Here is a 13660-nt window from a genome sequence, read left to right as displayed (position 1 = left end):
ATGAAGAGAGTCTAATCCACAGCTGTTGTCCGTGACATTCATTACATGACAGTGTAAAGTTACAAAGATAATACCTGATGCATGCAGTGTTATTTGTGGACTGCAGTAAGTGGTGTATCGTCAGCTTACATTATGCAGCAGACATTTCTCCATGTATCATATGTGACTGTATTGCTCATATGGTATAAGCCATCATTATCTGTACAGTGTTCAGTCATCAGTGTCACAACTGCTAATTATACTGACAGACTTTACATGAACTATAAAGGAGTAGGTGTTATGTAAAATGTTTACAGATATACTCTGAGTAATTCACTGCAGTGTTACTAAAGCTGTATTTTCTTGTTAAAGGAATTGTATTTTGTTTTCCAAAACAAATGTGTCATTTTTTTTTTTTTTTTTGAGGTATAAGAATTAAGTACAGCATTTGTCCAGTGAAACAAATATCATTAGAACTCATGTACTGCATGTGTGTCAAGAGACATCTTGGTGAGTAACTTATATATTACCCATTTTCAAAATGTAACTTACATTTGGAAGACGTCATACACAATGTCCCCTAAGGACAGTGTAAGTGACAGCCCCAGAGATCATGAGCAGGTGCTGGCATGTGTGCTTGATGCTGAGTTGCTCCAGTGATGGGATCTACTGGATGCAGGGGAACGCCTTGACATTGACCCAACAGCATTGCAGGATGTAGACCTTGACTGAGTGGTTCTACCATGTTTTATGGAATCCTGATGAGGCCTGACTGCCTACTTCTTCTTTTTATGGGGATCCACATGAATGCCTGCAGCTCTTTCTTGGGTATACATGATGTACGGTCTACTTTTTCACTATGGATGCAGGAGGCTTCCTTTTCTACATCCAGCTGTTTCCCAGTGTGTGTCTAGTAAGGCATTACATATGTACATGATCATTTTACTTATTCCCTGTTCTGTAAGGAGTTTTTGACTTCCCTTCTCTTTGAACTGTTGTGTGTGATATTCTTTTATCACCTGTATTATTCAAACTGTGCAAAATGAAATGTAGACCTATGAAGCTTTACTAGAAGGGTGGGGGAAACTGAGTGATAAGTAATCAGTTATTTAATCCTTCACTTAAAATGTGGTTGGCTGCTCTTTGGTGCTGAGCATTTCCATTGCTATAAATACCTGTCTGTTGTAGCCAACTTTATGCAAATAAATCTGATGAACACAGCACTATGATATTTTTCACATCCCAAATAATTGCAGAGAAAAGTACTGAACCATTGCAAGATTTCCTTTCTAGCCTGGTTTAGTGCAAAACCCAAGAGACCACCCAAGGAGACCTCTATATATCCCAGTCCACAACCTACAGAAGCCCATGCAAATACAGGTCTGGAGAGATATGCAATTCCCCAAATGTCTCCATAGTCAGCTTGGTGAATATGTGCATCCTGAGACAATGTAGCAATGGTCTCATGTTCAAAGACAACTATTTCATCTAAAAACAAAAAAAACACAATATGCAAGAGATGTGCATACACAAGTACACAGGATGCAAAAATCTCACATATAAACATGGTTGTCAAAAACACATAAATTAAATCCACCACACATAGTGTTCACCACAGACACACACAGTCACTAAAAACAATCTTCCCAAACCTCAAAGACATCCAAAGGCTATAAACAGCAGCACCAATCCTCAGCAATCTCTAAAACACATACCAAAAGCAACACCAAACACCACACACATGGCTGCACCCAGTAAAGCTCCAAGAGCAAAGCCCACGAGGCAAACAAGCACATTCCCCTAGGACTCTTGTCACAGGAGACTGCATTGTAAGACACACAGATGCCCCAGTCACCAGACTGAATAAGGAGAAGATAATGATTAGTTGCATATCGGAGCCAGGATCTGCCACGTTATGTGCATAATCAAGTCACTACACCAAGGTACCAATATGGTTCTGTCACAGTCCATGTGAGCTTTAATGACCTGAGGAATACAGTCCATGTGAGTTTTAATGACCTGAGGAATACTTCTTTGGACTATATGAAGAGAGATATTATTGAGCTCTCTGAATGTGTGTCCCAGGTAGGTAGGTGCCTTGCATCAAACAGCATTCTACCTTCACCAAGGAGGATGCCACAGTACAAATGAAAGATGACTGACTTCAATAATGTTCTTAGTTTCTGGTGTATTTCCTTGGGGGGTTGATATTTTCCAGCACAAAAGAACATGGTTAACAAACCATGTTGCTTTGCAAAGGATGGCCTGCACCTGTCTCACCTAGGCATCTAAATATTGGCTAAATCTTAATCCAGCCTCTTAGAGCCTTTTTTAGGTAATGCCATATTGATAAACCTACTGACATAGCAAATAACCGCCCCCAAAAACCTAAAGGTATAACTGCTCAATGCTAGGAGCCTAAACATGAAACTCCACATCTTACAAGCTCTCCTTACTCGAGAGAATATAGACATCTGTGCCATTACTGAGACTTGGTTTAAATCCACAGAAAGTACTCCGGTAGTGAAAGTCTTCAGTACCTTCAATGCCTTCCACATATTTAGACCATCAGCTGCACAGACAGGGACAAAAGGTGGATGAGTCTCAATCTATAGTAACAACAGGTATAACTCTAGGTTGGTTAAACAGAATGATGCCCTGGAATTTATCCACATGCAAGTAACCATTGAAAAACTCTCATACCATATCCTAGCATGTTATAGGTCACACTCTATATCCTTAGAATCTCATAGCTTGTATCTAGACCTACTAAAGACACTCACAATTAAACCAAATACCCTGTTCATGGGAGAATTCAACTACGCCTCTATAGACTGGGGCCACACACTGCCTCAAAATCACAAGCACAATGATTTCTGGCCTTTATTAGCACAAATACCCTTGACCAGATAGTGTGCACACCCACCAGAGGTTAAAACAAACTGGACCTGGTATTCACCAATATGAGAGAATGCTTCAGCCCTCCCCAGTGTCACATCCTCACTGGTGAGATCTGACCACAAAGCTGTCTCCTTCAAATTAAGAATCAACACAGTAACCCAGCAAACCTTATAACAGTTAGATACTATTCCAAAGCAAACTGCATCCTATTAAGCAATACCTGGTCAGAATTCAGTGGCGCTCCCAACCTCGGGTTTACAACTACCTATGTAGAATTGTTCACAGTGACCCTATACAACTATGTAAATGACATTGTAGAGGCTACTGTACCTACAAGAAGTAAGACCAAAACAAACTCTAAAAACAAGCCACACTGGTGGAATCCTAATCTTAATAGGGTGTATAACAAAAGAAAAAATGTCATGGCTAAAATCAGGAACAGCAACTCCAGTGATAGGAGCTCTCTAACTGAATTAAACAGGAAACTAAGAGGACTACTTACGTCCAATAAGGCCAGTTATGAGGTAAAGATAGCTTCATATACTAAAGACACCACAAGGCCTTCTACAGCTATGTCCAAAACCTCAAAGGCAGCACACAGCAGTGTGCTGAACTAGTGGTCAGTGGTGCCATCTTCAATGAGTAAAGTGACATAGCGAATTTGCTGGCTGACAAATTCAGCTCAAACTTCATCCCCTACTCTCCCCTGCCTCCCCCATGAAATACCTACAAGCATAACCCCCCCCCCCAACTATTAACAGGGAACAAGTCCTGGAAATGCTCACTAAGGCCAACAACACAGCCTCAATGGGCCAGGACAATATTCCAGGATGCCTCACAAATAGCTTGAAACATGACCTAGCAATACCACTTGAGTCACTCCAGCTATAGCCTCAAAACAGGCTTTGTACCATGAGAATGGAGGACTGCTATGGTTATCCCGTTTCACAACAGTGGACCATCAACTACCCCCAGAAAAAAACAGACCCATTGTGTGGCTAGTCTAATATCCAAAGCCATGGAACACATTATCATGGAAATGATCAACAAAAACATAGGTAACCTTCATACACTGGACTCAACCCAGTTTAGCTTTGTCAAGGGAAGGCTGTACTTACTAAATCTTGTGGATTTCTTCAAGAAGGTAATCAAGAAAATGGATAGGTGAAAATGGTGCATACCACCTACCTGGACCTGGCTAAGGGGTTTTATACAATACCCCACTTGGGAATAGTTGACAAACTCACCAAACTTTGCATAAACCTCTACATAACCCACTGTATTGCCAAATGGCTCACAAACAAGACCCAAGAAGTCAGGACTGATGAGACTACCTCCACTAAGTCAACAGTATGAGACCTCAGGGCTTCATTCTGAATCTACTTCTATTTGGCATCTACTTCTCAGAGGTAAAGGCTAATGTCAAGGGGCTTTGGCTGACCAAGTTCATAGATGACTGCATATTGGGAGCTATCATAGACTCACCCATTACACAAACATCTTACAAGAGGGTCTAACACAGACAAATGACTGGTGCGAAAGTCACAGGTTAAAACTTAATGCCAAGAAATGCATTACAGTGCCTTTTGGGAAAACATCCACCCAGGTTAATTACTCCATTGTTAAGACACCCCTAAGAGTTGACCCAGTACTCAAGGATCTGAGAACTTATGCAGACAGTAATCTGGCCTTTGACAAATGCGACTAAGCTAGTAAGAAAATCATTCAATGTTGCCCAACTTATAAGTAAGGACATGGCATCCAGTTCCAAGGAAGTTATAGTGCCACTTTATTCAGCCCTTATCAGACCCATCATTGAGTATAATGTCCCCTTGTGCATGTACCTGATTAGACATATACAACAGTTGGAATGCCCACAAAGGTTTCTTACCAGGAGAATCCAGAGTATAAACATATTGCCCTGTATGGATCACCTTAAAGCTCTTTCTCTATACTTGGTCTCCTACAGGTTACTGAGAGGTGATCTACGCCTGGCATACAAGTCATCCTTGGATCCAACTTTGATGGATCTTTTGTACATCAGCAAAATGAACAGCATAAGACCCACTAGATCCAAGGATTTAAATTTTGCTTGTGACATAAATAAGGTGTTGGTGAGACAGATATGTGTCTCAAAAGATCCATTCCTAACCCTATTTAAGCGTAACCTTGACCAGTGGATGGTAAATCAGAAATTCACCCCCAGCCTGGCCCCAACGTCTGTGATAGACAGAGGCAAACAGTAAATCCCAAACTGACATAACCCACATAACCTCTAGAAACTTCCTAACTAATGTCCTCCCTCATAATAAACTCCCATGATACATAGGGAAACTATTGTGTTGGATTGCACAGCTAGTCTTATAAAGGCCCAGGCAGTCATTAGTCTAGTATTTACCTATGAACCTATAAACTATTGATTCAGATGTCATACTGCAAACCGTTGATAACTGCCTATTTTAAATCTATTTAAGCTAATTGAGCCTTTTAAAAAGGTTTTTTATTTAATTCATGTTTTCCATCGACCTTCACATAAACAAGCAGCACAGTGACTGTCTAAATGGCAAACTGTAAAAAGAATGGCGGAAGCCTGATCCAATTTAAGAAGTTCTTATGCATATTAGGCATCATAATGCTTAGCTCTTTGAATCACATTGAAGTGCATATTTGTGTAAATGCTTTTATTGACATAACTCAGTTCCTACTGCTGTAGATAAGCAATAAAGTGTTTATGTATGTGCTTACATGCTGTGAAAGTCTCAGCTTAATGCTGCAATATAGGTGTACATGAAAGTAAACTGTGAATGTAAATGTTTTTCTGCACTAAGTAGGCACCTGTGTAGAGTGTAAGGATACAAATGGAGTGATGGCATACCCTACTCGGCTTGCTTCACACTCTAGTAATCTCAGATAAATACATACTTCTTCATTCCTATTTGAACCTGACATAGTGAACTCGCAATATGGTTATGCCCCAATCTTGTCTGATAAAGAGACCAAAATTCTCCTTTACCTGCTGCAGCCATCATACTTGCAAAAATTGGTAGTACCTGAAAAAACTGACACCTAGCTGGAGATGTGGAATCATTTGTCTCCACTGATGAATATCCCCCACTCTGATGAGCAATGTCTGATAACCTGCAAAAGCAGGTGGGGATCAGCTGGCCTGGTGGGGTTCAGAGGTGCAGGCAAAAAGGCTTACTGTAAGTAAATATTTTCTTCTACATTCGAGTGATATATAAGGATGTCTATGTGCTCCTTTACTTCCTGTATGTATTATTTACTTGAAGAAGACCATGTCTTAGGTTTAATTTGGACTAAATGGGAGGTTATTTTGGGTGGACTGAAAACAATACTCCTTGCATTTAAACATTTAGTGGCTTTGTTATACTGAATTTATTTCAGATCTGTTCTATGGTAGTCACATGACTCACAGGATCAACATTTCTTTGTAGGGTTTCTAAAGTGAAAGTCAAATACTTTTTCTCTTTTTAATGCTGCTTTAAAGCTGACCTCCTTCTTTAATTCTTATACTGTTTGCTTTTCCTCCCTCAAGTATTTTACAGCTTTACCAGACTACCTTAGCCTGTCCTCATACAGTAAACAGGTATCAGCTGTGCAGTGAACATTGCCCACATGCTGCCCACAGGAACATTAGCAAAGTTTAGCAAAGGAAAAGCAAGCAAAAAGACAAACACTTAAGGGGCACTTCCCACATAGCTTCCCAATTATGTTTAGTGCCTTAAAACATCAACTTTTCTGTTTTATAACAATGTTGAGGCTGGAGGAATTTCCACAGTTGCTCTTTGCAAAACACTTCCGTTTCCATAGATAGATTCCCTTCGGGGTTTTTATACTTCTTGGCTATTTGTAACAGGCAACAGCTGAGAAATACACAGTATTAGTTATCCCCATACTATGGAGAATGACTATCTTAACCCATTAAAAGTGCTGGAACAAAGTAGACTAGTTTACACTGGTTTTCTCCATGCTCTCCTTTCGGAATAGCTCATGCATTTGCTCCCGCCTTTTTGAGTTCACTGCTAAGCAAAGGAGTTGACTAATTAAGTCCCAAGAAAGTGGGAGCTGTGTCTTGCTGCTTTTCTCTCTGACTCCCAGTTCCTCAGCCACCCCCTGAACAATGAAAATATCTATTCTGATCTCCACTCACAGTCATAACCACAAGACACTCTGCTTAAACAGACATCACCATAAAACCCCATAACCCTCTTTACCTCCAGCCCTCAAATTCAATACTAGAATATTACTGGAAGTCTTAATTTCCTATACAAACACAGCATAAAACCACTCAATAAAATGTTCATCCTTCCACAATTTACTCTGTTCTACATCCTTCACCCCCTACAACTAATAAAGATTTTCATAAAGCACTTACACAACCAGTCATCACATCATAGGTTTATAAGTTCATAGGTTTATAATAGGCTAATGACCATTAGGACCCCTGTAAGCCTAGCTGTGGTACTGATATTTGACCCACAAATTTGATTTATATAGGTGGTGATTTACTGCCTGCATCTGTCCATCAGAGACATTGGGACCAGACCCAGGGTGAATTTCTGATTATTCATTGATTGTCCCAAATCATGCTTAAATAGGGACAGGGAAGAATTCTGCTTCACATGGATGGGTATTGTTCAGAGAATGAGGAACGCTGAAAAACATATCTGTCTCTCCAACATGTCCTATTTACATTGCAAGCAACATTTAGGTCTTTTAATCTAGTAGTTTTGATGCTGGTTGTTTTGTAGATCTGCAAAACATTAATCAAAACAGGGTCTATAGATACTCTGTATGCCAGGCAAAGATGACTTCTCAGAAGTTTGTATAATGCCAATAAAGAGACAAGGCTTTAATGTGATCAGTGTAGGACATTGTGTTTACTCCTTATATTCTTTTTGTAAGGAACCTTTGTGGATATTCCAGTTTCTGCAGGTTTCTGGTCAGGTACATACCAAATGGGGCATTATACTCTATGATGAGTCTGATGAGGGCCGAGTATAGTAGTATATTGACCTCTCTAGACCTAGATGGCATGCCTTTATTTATAAGATGGCAACGTAGAAAGATTTTCTTGCTATCTTGGATGTGTACTGGTCAAAACCTAGGTTACTATCTACATGACAAGTGAATCAACTTTTAAAGGTGTTTAACTGATTATGTAGTTAGCCAGGGAGGTAGAATTCCCAAAAAGTACTTAAAATACATTTATTGATATTGAGTTTTCAGCCATGGCTTTGGTATCAAGCCTTTGTCTACATTAGACCTTCCTGAAGGGTCGTCCCATCCTGGGAGGTTTTGACTGTTCCTAGTTTGCAGTCATCTGCAAATTTGGTCAGCCAAGCACATTTGAGAAGTAGATGCTAAGGAGGAGTGGGCCCATCACAGAGGACTGGGGACTCCACTTTGACTGGCATTTGTGGAGGTGGCCTCACAGAGTCTAACATCCTGGATCCTATCAGTGATCCAGCAAGCTATCCAGTGTGTTGTAAAGGTGCTTATATCTAGTTCCATAAGTTTGTTGACAATGCCCAAGTGGAGTATTGTATCAAATGCTTTAGACAGATTTAGGTAGGCAGTATGCACCGTTTCCTCCTCATCAATTTATTACCCCAACTTCCATAACTTTCACACCAAGTCAACACCACACCACACAACACACACACACACGCACACACACGCACACACGCACACACACGCACGCACACACACACACACACACACACACACACACACACACACACACACACACACACACACACACGGTAATCAGACTAAACCCAAGGATCACTCTTTTTTATAATTACAAAGACTTAGAAACATATTTATATCTCTCCCAAAACACCAAAGACCTCCTTCAGACTATCCTGCACAGTCTTTATACTCCTAAAGAGTAACACTGAACCCCACCCAAGGCCCAACAACTCCTTTTTATCAACAGCAGTACTACTCTCTTCCTACACTGGCCTGTGCCCTCCTCATTGCCCATCTCATCAGAAACAAGCTAGACCACATAAGTCCTTCTATTTCCTAGCACAACCTAGACATTCTATCAGTCACAGAACCCTGTGTCAAACCAGGCAGCCACCTTCTACAAGATTTCATTGATGCCAAACCAAGTAAACAATCTGATAGAGGCTTTCTAATTATATACAAAAATAATGTAAACCCAAAAGTCATTGCCAGGGAAACTCCTCCTCCTCAGAATACAGTCCTAACAGGATTCTCCTAAAATTTCCATCTCATAAAAATAAAAACGACTACTGATCATTACGGAATATCTCCCATCCCCTTCTTCCATTAATAACTTGAAATTACTTATCATTAACATCCTTTATGACTCTCCCAAAAAATAATAACATAATAATCGTAGGTAACTTCAACCTTAAATATCTTGGCCTTCTCTTATCCAGTATGGGTACATTCCTAGCAAACCTAGGTCTCCTGCAACTCATAAAAGAACCAATAAGACCTAATCTCAGGTCCTTCAAACATTCCACATTTGACCTGATTATTATAAACATACCAAACTCCATCTGCAGCACAAACATTATGCAACCTTCACTGAGCTATTATTGCCCAATCACCTTTATAATTATCAATCATCTTATAAAACTGACACCGATATTAAAAGCCTTTAGTAAGCAGGGTAGCACTAATACTGACAAACTTAAAAACTTTCTCACTGGCCATAAATGGAAAAATATATTCTCCTTATATTACACTAATAAAGCATCAGTAAGCTTAACCAACGTTCTACTCCAATTAAAAGAAAAATTCTTCCAACATATCCAACTGCTTTATAAATCCATCAAAACTGAATGACTATCCGCTGAACTTAAACATCTTTTTACTCTAAAGGATGAAGCATGGTACAAATGAAAACAATGCCCCCCCCCCCACAACTGACAACCACACCTTCTTTATAGCCCTATGTAACCTAGCAAAGAAATCCATAAGTGCAAAAGAAATCACCAAAGATAGAAACAAATTACCCTCTTACATTCCCGCAAACACTTTTGGAGATAAAATAAAAAGAAATAAATTGCTTCTGTATGGAAAAGAACCCCCAGAGGTGAAAGAACCATTAAAACTATTTTTAATATAAAAATTAAAAGCATGAGATTAAGTGCTTTTGCCCATAAACATTCTAGACTTCTTCAGAATCAAATAACACACATACATCTGCACTTATATATCACAATAATTAGCTAATAAAGAACAATTATAAAAACAATTAAGAGTTGCATCCTCTTAAAGTGCCAATCGCTTAACATTCTACTAATCCTTATAAGTTCCATTATAACTGTCATTTCCAACTTTTTACAGCTTGTAAATTTAAAATTGGTTGTAAAGAAATATGACCATTGATCCCAGGGAAATTGGAAGCTTGCAATTCTAATTGCCACTTCACTTCTTTTTTTCTATTTTTCCTTTATAGCCCCGACATATATAATCTATGTTTCACCCAAAATATCATGTCACAGATTTGGAAAGCTGTTCTAATAAAACTCCTCCCAAAACAATCCAACCCAAAAGATATCTCTCACTTCTGTCCAATATCCATACTCCCAATTCTGGGCATACTTCTAGAAAAGGTAGTCAAAAGCAAACTCTCTGACTTTGTCCAGCAGTATGACCTGATCTCTTCCAAACAACATGGATTCTGACCTGGACAAAGTACTATGACAGCACATTCATCCCTAAATGATGACATCCTGAAAAACACTAACGGACAACCCCTGACAAAGGCATTTGACCTCATTGACCACTATCTTCTCCAAATCAAGCTAATTGAAACTGATGTCAGTCCAGACCCCACAGCCTGGTTTAAAAACATCTTCAGTTGCAGTCAGTTACAGACACTTCAGAATTGAAATTGCATCCTTCCAATCAGACTCTTTACATACTACTAAAGGTGTACCGGAAGGATCCATTCTTGCCCCCTCCTCTTCTCCATATTCATTAATAAACTTCCTTGTGACCTTCCACAACTCTCACTCATCCTCTATACTGATGACATGGTTATTTACCAGTCAAGCCAGTCTCACACCAACATTCAGTGTTAAATCCATTCTGACTTACATGAACTCCTCCAACCATAAACTACTTCTCAACCCCTCCAAGACCAAAACTGCCTTTGGAACTCCACAGAAAACTCACCAGGCACCTGACACTTTAACTATCTTTGACTTACACAACCATTACATAGAAACAACTTCTACTTTCAAATACCTAGGATTATGGCTTGCTCAGTCACTAAACTTTCATTTTCACATAGACAAAGCGGGAGCCAAAATAAATTCCCTTCTCTACTGGACCAAAAAGATCTCCTCTTTTCTATGTCAAACAGCCAGAGCAGCCATTAATAAAGGAGGTCTCCTTTCTCAGCTTGAATATGGGCTTTCAATTTTTGCTTCTGCCACCAAGAAAAACACCACAACACTCCAGTCAATCTGTAAAAGCATCTAATTATTCATTACAAACTCATCTCTCTGTGAACATAATTGTATCACCCTAGAAAAAGCCAATGGCTACCCATAATACTACTGTTAGGATCCCAATTCTACAATCTACTCCAGCTCCACACATTTATTCTTCTTACAGCTAGAATTCATGAAAAACCTCCTCTGCAACTTGGGACACTACTCACAAGCCACACCAACTCTCATTACCCTGAAACCAAACTCTGCAGCACTGTACATGCATTATTCTCTCAGTCATCTATTCTTTGGCAAGCTCTCCCCATTGACCTAAAAGAAATACAAATTCAAAATGCAGTTCAAGAGCACTTCTTCATCCAAGCCAAATGCTCCTGCTTCAACACAGCATATATCGCCTAACACACTATCCCTATCTCCTTTCCAGGTATCTTCTCCTCTCTCAAGATTTACTGAAGGTTGACCCACTTTAGAAACTGGTGTATGTATTGTAAATTACACTCCACATGTTCAGTACAATGTATGTATGCAGTTTTTACATGGAACTAGTCTGAACTGCTCAGTTATTGATTACATTTCTGTATTTTTTGTTTGGGAATGTTTTGTATTCCACCTGAGCAGTCTGAAATTGGTCAATATTGAACAGTACACTACCGCAGGAAAAAATATATATAGGTAGACTAGCGTTGCTTATTCACACTTTCCTCATTTAAATACAGGAATAGTAGTGCTATTCACAGATTCCCTTTACGCATTTCTGAAGCATCCGACTATGAATACCACTGATAGCTGCCCAATTGTTTCTTATATTTATTCATTACTTATCAAGTAGATAAATGGATTGATTCAGAGAGCAATTTTCAACTAAGGTCAAAACAGAAGGCAGAAATGCGACTACACAGCAAATGCTGGAACATGTGTAGATGGCTGCAGTTTAAACATAAGCACAATATGTCTTCAGAAGAGCATTTAGTGTCCACAAAACATGGATTTCATGCATGCAGGAATAGCTTAATTGGTGATAACTATGTTCTCTTTTTCTTGGCTCTTTCCTCTACATTCTTTTTATTGACTTAGACAGTTACAGTATTCATTGTTTCATGGTTTGTCAGCTCATACTTTTTTTCATTTTTTAAAGGTGTTCACTGGATTATTTTAACAACTCTAAAGTTTATTTATACCAGGATCCTTGATTGCACTAGCAACCAAACACTACTAGTTAACTTACCACCTTGGATCTCAGCTGAAGAGACTACACTGGCCTAGAGACTAACCCAGTCAATAAAGAACAAATAAAATAAAAAAAAAACTTGCATATTTTGAAGAGTACAAGAATAACATGAAAAAAAGCATTAGATAGAAGTCATTTTGTTATAGCAACACTGGCAGCAAAAGAGGGGGCATAAATAAAAAAGAACATCTTAAAACAAAGTCTGAAAAAAGTTACAGAAAGAAAGAAAGAAATTAGGAATGGAAAAAAGGACAAAATGATGACAAATAGGACAGAAATGTGGAATGCAAGAATTAACAATGAAAAAAGAGAAAGGCACATCAGTGAGAAAGTTAAGAACAAGGCAAGAGTGGAAGATTGTCAGGTTAGTACAACAAATTTAAGGCAGTCAAAGTGACGAAAATATGCATTTCTATGCCCTTTTACTGAAATGTATTCTAATTTATTGTACTGCTTTTTTAGTTATTTAAAGTTCTCTCTCTATATATAATATATTAAAAAGCATTTATTAATAATTTATGTGGCTTTATAAATAAATTAGCAGTCATGTTCTGAAAAATGAAGACAATTAGCCAATATAATTGGCCATTTGCCTCTTTTTCATTTACAACCTAATTATTGTCCTCAATGAAATGAACAGTCATTTGAATGAAAATTAAATACAAATATGTCCACAATCAGTAAAAGAAACATGAAATATTTCTTAGAAAAGTATAATACTGAAGTAAGTTATCAGTCCAACTAGATTTATTCTGTAGTTGAAATATTTAAAGTAATACCTCTGTCACGTGTATTCATAGTCTAAATACAAGCTTATTGGAGCAAACAGAGCTTGAATGATTAATGGCTTTTTTTCTCAGCATATTCATTTTTTCCATATCATTTCAATTACACAAGGTGATTATACATTTTACAGCTCACACTACAACTATTCATATATTCCTTTTAAGGCACATACTGGGAATATTTTAAGAACAATGTGAATATGTTCAAAAAGCTAAGTAATAAAGACATATTCAAAACAAAAAGAAAAGTGCTCAAACCAAGGTCAAAATGAACTTTCATTTGTATCTTCTTTGTATTTTGC

This window comes from Protopterus annectens, chromosome 1.part0, assembly GCF_019279795.1.
Source record: "Protopterus annectens isolate FY-2018-M chromosome 1.part0, PAN1.0, whole genome shotgun sequence".
In the NCBI taxonomy this organism is placed as follows: domain Eukaryota; kingdom Metazoa; phylum Chordata; order Ceratodontiformes; family Protopteridae; genus Protopterus; species Protopterus annectens.
Note: the sequence above shows the minus strand (reverse complement) of the source record.